The sequence below is a fragment of the Trachemys scripta genome, chromosome 2 (assembly GCF_013100865.1).
Source record: "Trachemys scripta elegans isolate TJP31775 chromosome 2, CAS_Tse_1.0, whole genome shotgun sequence".
Classification (NCBI taxonomy): Eukaryota; Metazoa; Chordata; order Testudines; family Emydidae; genus Trachemys; species Trachemys scripta.
This window is the reverse complement of record NC_048299.1, coordinates 141,742,489-141,748,488: the sequence shown is the minus strand read 5'-3', so window position 1 is coordinate 141,748,488 and position 6,000 is coordinate 141,742,489.

The following is a 6,000-nucleotide window of genomic DNA, read 5'->3' as shown; positions in this document are numbered from 1 at the left end:
GGGGGCGGGGGGACTGGGTAGGGGTGGAGGGGCTGAGGAGCAGGGCGGGGGTAACTGCGGGGGACGAGGCGGGACTCACCGCGCGGAGGGATCCGCGCCCCGAGCTCTCGGCGTTTCACTAGGCCCCGCCGCAGCCTCAGCCGCCCGGCCGCCCCCGCGCATTGCGCATGCTCCGCTCCCACAAGACCCGGAAGCAGGGATCCCGGAGCGGAGCCGGCGGCGCTGAGACAACCCGGAGGGTGGAACCTTCCCCGCCCGGAGCGGAGCTGGCAGAGCCGGGCACGGCGGGACCCCACGGGCAGCGCTTGGGGAGCTGCGGGCCGGGGCAACGGGCCAGAGACACCCGCGCCGTGGTGCCCCCCCGAGCCACGCCCCCCCGATACAGCCCCCCTTCAACCACGGTGTCCCCCCCGACACAGCCCCCCCCAGCCACGGTGCCCGCACCCAAACACAGCACTCACGAGCTACGGTGCCCCTGCCCAGACACAGCCCCCCCACCCCCACCAGGCCATGATACCTACCCTAGGACCATGTCTCCCCTGCCCCAGCTGTTTTTTGGCAATACTACTAGAGCCCCTTTTTGAACGATGGGTCTAGGATGCTTTCCCCTCCATCATCAGCCCGACTGTGTTTGTGCCATTTTTATCACCGATTGTTTTAGTGAGCCAGGGAGGGGACTGAAACAACAGCATCTTCTGGGCATCCTGGGGTATTTGTTTTCCGGATTGATTGGAGCTAGTGACCAGGGGGGGCTAACGGGAGTTTTGCGAGGGAGTTCTCCAGGTGAAGGAGGAGCGATTACGGGACCCGTCAGGTAAGTGTGTTCTCAGTAGTGTGTGTGTGTGTGGTGTGCTTGACTGAAATATACCATGTGGTCTGTTTGTTTGGGGTGGGCTTATAGGTGCTGACTCCATGGGTGCTCCAGGGCTGGAGCACCCATAGGGAAAAATTGGTGGGTGCTGTGCACCCACGGGCAGCTCCCCGCCCTGCCCCCCACTCCAGCTCCTCCACCTCTGCTACTCCCCTGAGCACGCTGTGTGCCCGCTTTTTCTCCCTTGCTCCCAGCGCTTGCACTGCAAAACAGCTGTTTCACGTGGCAAGGACTGGGAGGGAGGGGGGAAGAGGGGGCACACAGAGCATTCGGGAAGAGGTGGGGTTGGGGCGGGGATTTGGGGAAGGGGTCCAATAGGGAGAGGGAGGAGGCGGGGACTTTGGGGAAAGCGTTGGAATGGGGGCAGGGAAAGGGTGGATTCGGGCCACTGACAGGGGCGCGAGCACACACCGGCGCTGGGAAAAGTTGGCACCTATGGGTGGGCTGAGCCTAGCGGCCTGCTAGGAAAGGCTGAGAGCTTCTTCTTAACGAGGCTTTGATCCCTAAGCCCTTTAGCACCCATCAACCCTTAGAATCATAGAATATCAGGGTTGGAAGGGTCCTCAGGAGGTCATCTAGTCCAACCTCCTGTTCAAAGCAGGACCAATCCCCAACTAAATCATCCCAGCCAGGGATTTGTCAAGCCAGGCCTTAAAAACCTCTAAGGAAGGAGATTCCACCACCTCCCTAGGTAACCCATTCCAGTGCTTCACCCCCCTTCTAGTGAAAACATTTTTCCTGATATCCAACCTAAACCTCTTCCACTGCAACTTGAGACCATTACTCCTTGTTCTGTCATCTGGTACCACTGAGAACAGTCTAGATCCATCCTCTTTGGAACCCCCTTTCAGGTAGTTGAAAACAGCTATCAAATCCCCTCGCATTCTTCTCCTCTGCAGATAAACAATCCCAGTTCCCTCAGCCTCTCCTCATAAGTTATGTGCTCCAGCCCCCTAATCATTTTTGTTCCCCTCTGCTGGACTCTTTCCAATTTTTCCACATCCTTCTTGTAGTGTGGGGCCCCAAAACTGGACACAGTACTCCAGATGAGGCCTCACCAATGTCGAATAGAGGGGAATGATCACGTCCCTTGATCTGCTGGCAATGCCCTACTTATACAGTCCAAAATGTTGTTAGCCTTCTTGACAACAAGGGCACACTGTCGACTCATATCCAGCTTCTTATTCACTGTAACCCCTAGGTCCTTTTCTGCAGAACTGCTCTCTAGCCATTCGGTCCTTAGTCTGTAGCAGTGCATGGGATTCTTCTGTCCTAAGTGCAGGACTCTGCACTTGTCCTTGTTGAACCTCATCAGGTTTCTTTTGGCCCAATCCTCTAATTTGTCTAGGTCCCTCTGTATCCTATACCTACCCTCCAATGTATCTACCACTCCTCCCAGTTTAGTGTCATCTGCAAACTTGCTGAGGATGCAATCCATGCCATCCTCCAGATCATTAATGAACATATTGAACAAAACCGGACCAAGGACCGACCCCTGGGGCACTCCGCTTGATACTGGCTGCCAACTAGACATGGAGCCATTGATCACTACCCGTTGAGCCCGACGATCTAGCTAGCTTTTTATCCACCTTATAGTCCATTCATCCAGCCCATACTTCTTTAACTTGCTGGCAAGAATACTGTGGGAGACCGTAAAAAAAGCTTTGCTAAAGTAAAGGAATAACACGTCCACTGCTTTCCCTTCATCCACAAACCCAGTTATCTCATTATACAAGGCAATTAGGTTAGTCAGGCATGACTTGCCCTTGGTGAATCCATGCTGACTGTTCCTGATCACTTTCCTCTCCTCAAAGTGCTTCAGAATTGAGGACTTGCTCCATGATTTTTCCAGGGACTGAGGTGAGGCTGACTGGCCTGTAGTTCCCCGGATCCTCCTTCTTCCCTTTTTTAAAGATGGGCACTACATTAGCCTTTTTCCAGTCATCCTGGACCTCCCCCGATTGCCATGAGTTATCAAAGATAATGGCCAATGGCTCTGCAATCACATCTGCCAATTCCTTTAGCACCCTTGGATGCAGCGCATCCAGCCCCATGGATTTGTGCTCATCCAGCTTTTCTAAATAGTCGTGAACCACTTCTTTCTTCACAGAGGGTTGGTCACCTCCTCCCCATGCTGTGCTGCCCAGTGCAGCAGTCTGGGAGCTGACCTTGTTCTTGAAGACAGAGGCAAAAAAAGCATTGAGTACATTAGCTTTTTCCACATCCTCTGTCACTAGGTTCCCTCCCTCATTCAGTAAGGGGCCCACATTTTCCTTGACTTTCTTCTTGTTGCTAACATACCTGAAGAAACCCTTCTTGTTACTCTCAACATCTCTTGCTAGCTGCAACTCCAAGTGTAATTTGGCCTTCCTGATTTCACTCCTGCATGCCTGAGCAATATTTTTATACTCCTTCCTGGTCATTTGTCCAATCTTCCACTTCTTGTAAGCTTCTTTTTTGCATTTAAGATCAGCAAGGATTTCACTGTTAAGCCAAGCTGGTCGTCTCCCATATTTAGTATTCTTTCTACACATCGGGATGGTTCGTTCCTGCAACCTCAATAAGGATTCTTTAAAATACAGCCAGCTCTCCTGGACTCCTTTCCCCCTCATGTTATTCTCCCAGGGGATACTGCCCATCATTTCTCTGAGGGAGTAAAGTCTGCTTTTCTGAAGTCCAGGATCCGTATACTGCTGCTCTCCTTTCTTCTTTGTGTCAGGATCCTGAACTCGACCATCTCATGGTCACTGCCTCCCAGGTTCCCATCCACTTTTGTTTCCCCTACTAATTCTTCACTGTTTGTGAGCAGCAGGTCAAGAAGAGCTCTGCCCCTAGTTGGTTCCTCCAGCACTTGCACCAGGAAATTGTCCCCTACACTTTCCAAAAATTTCCTGGATTGTCTGTGCACCGCTGTATTGCTCTCCCAGCAGATATCAGGGTGATTTAAGTCTCCCATGAGAACCCGGGCCTGCGATCTAGTAACTTCTGTTAGTTGCCGGAAGAAAGCCTCGTCCATCTCATCCCCCTGGTCTGGTGGTCTATAGCAGACTCCCATCATGACATCACCCTTGTTGCTCACACTTCTAAACTTAATCCAGAGACTCTCAGGTTTTTCTGCAGTTTCATACCAGAGCTCTGAACAGTCATACTGCTCTTTTACATACAGTTTTCAGAGTAGCAGCCGTGTTAGTCTGTATCCGCAAAAAGAAGAACAGGAGTACTTGTGGCACCTTAGAGACTAACAAATTTATTAGAGCATAAGCTTTCGTGGACTACAGCCCACTAAGGTGCCACAAGTACTCCGGTTCTTTTTACATACAGTGTAATTCCCCCACCTTTTCTGCCCTGCCTGACCTTCTTGAACAGTTTATATTCACACATGACAATACTCCAGTCATGTGAGTTATCCCACCAAGTCTCTGTTATTCCAATCACATCATAATTCCTTGACTGTACCAGGACTTCCAGTTCTCCCTGCTTAACCAGGGGGCGGGGCTACTCAGGAAGACCAGAGATATGCACAGCTGTTCTCCCCCCCAGGTATTAATACATACTCTGGATTAAATAATAATTAAAAAGTTATTTTATGAATGTGATACAGCATGGCCAGAGGGCAGCAGGAGAGGGTTAGAAGGGAGCCTTATTCCCTGTAGAGGGAAGAAAGTTTGCTATAGATTAATTAGAGCACCTGAAGCCAATTAGAGCACCTGAAGTCAGTCACCTGATAAAAAACCCCTGCTTCAATCAGACAGGGGAAGGAGTTGAAGCAGAGAGGATTGGTGTTAGAGCAGAGAACAGTTTGGAGGGAAGTAGAGGAAAGTTTGGAGAAGTGCTATGGTGGGATAAGAAGACCAAGACCCTAGGTAAAGGGACACCTGGCTTGTGCAGAGGGAGGGCAGGAAGCCCCACAGCCACAAGCTGAAGGGCAGGAGAGGGAAGTAGCCCAGGGGAAGGAACTGTTAGTTCAAGTGGTTTACTGCTATCCCTAGGGCCCCTGGGCTGGGACCCAGAGTAGAGGGTGGACCCGGGTCCCTCTGTCTCCACTCCCCTCCTCTAGGACACTAGTGGGGCAGTTAATATCCCAGTTCAGGGGCAAGAAACTGCACCCTGAACCCTCCCAAGAAGAGAAAGCGTGAGACCCATCATAGTAGTGCCGGCAATTTGCCACAATTAAATACAAAAAGTAGGATTTAAGTGGTTCCAAGTAATAACAGACAGAACAAAGTGAATTACCAAGCAAAATAAAATAAAACACACGAGTCTATGCCTAATACAGTAAGAAAGTGATTACAGATGAAATCTCACCCTCAGAGATGTTCCAATAAGCTTCTATCACAGACTGGATGCCTTCCTAGTCTGGGCACAACCCTTTCTCCTGGTACTGCCCTTGTTCCAGCTCAGGTGGTAACTAGGGGATTTCTCATTATTGCAGCCCCATTTGTTCTGTTCCACCCCCTTATATAGCTTTGGCACAAGGCAGGAATCTTTTGTCTCTCTGGAACCCCTCCCCCTTTCTAAATGGAAAAGCGCCAGGTTTAAGATGGATTTCAGTACCAGGTGACATAGTCACATGTCCTGTGAAGCCCCAAGCCTTCATTTCTCCCAGCCTGACTCACAGGAAGGCCTGCAAGCAAACAGAGCCATCCACAGTCAGTTGTCCTGGTTAATGGGAGCCATCAAGATTTCAAATCATCATTAATGGCCCACACTTTGCATAACTACAATAGGACCTCGGAGTTATATTTCATATTTCTAGTTTCAGATACAAGAGTGATACATTTATACAGATAGGATGACCACACTCAGATTATAAGCTTCGTAATGATTCCTTACAAGAGACCTTTTGCATGAAGCATATTCCAGTTACATTATATTCACACTCATTAGCATATTTTCATAAAATCATATAGAGTGCAACATCACAATAGGCATCACAGAAACTTGGTGGAATGAGGATAATCAATAGGACACAGTAAAACCAGGGTACAAAATATATCGGAAGGACAGAACAGGTGACACTGGTGGGGGAAGGGCACTAAATGTGAAAGAAAGCATAGAATCTTAAATAAACCAGACTGTATCATAGATTAATTCCATGCTCAAATAATAAGAATATAGCAGTAGGGATA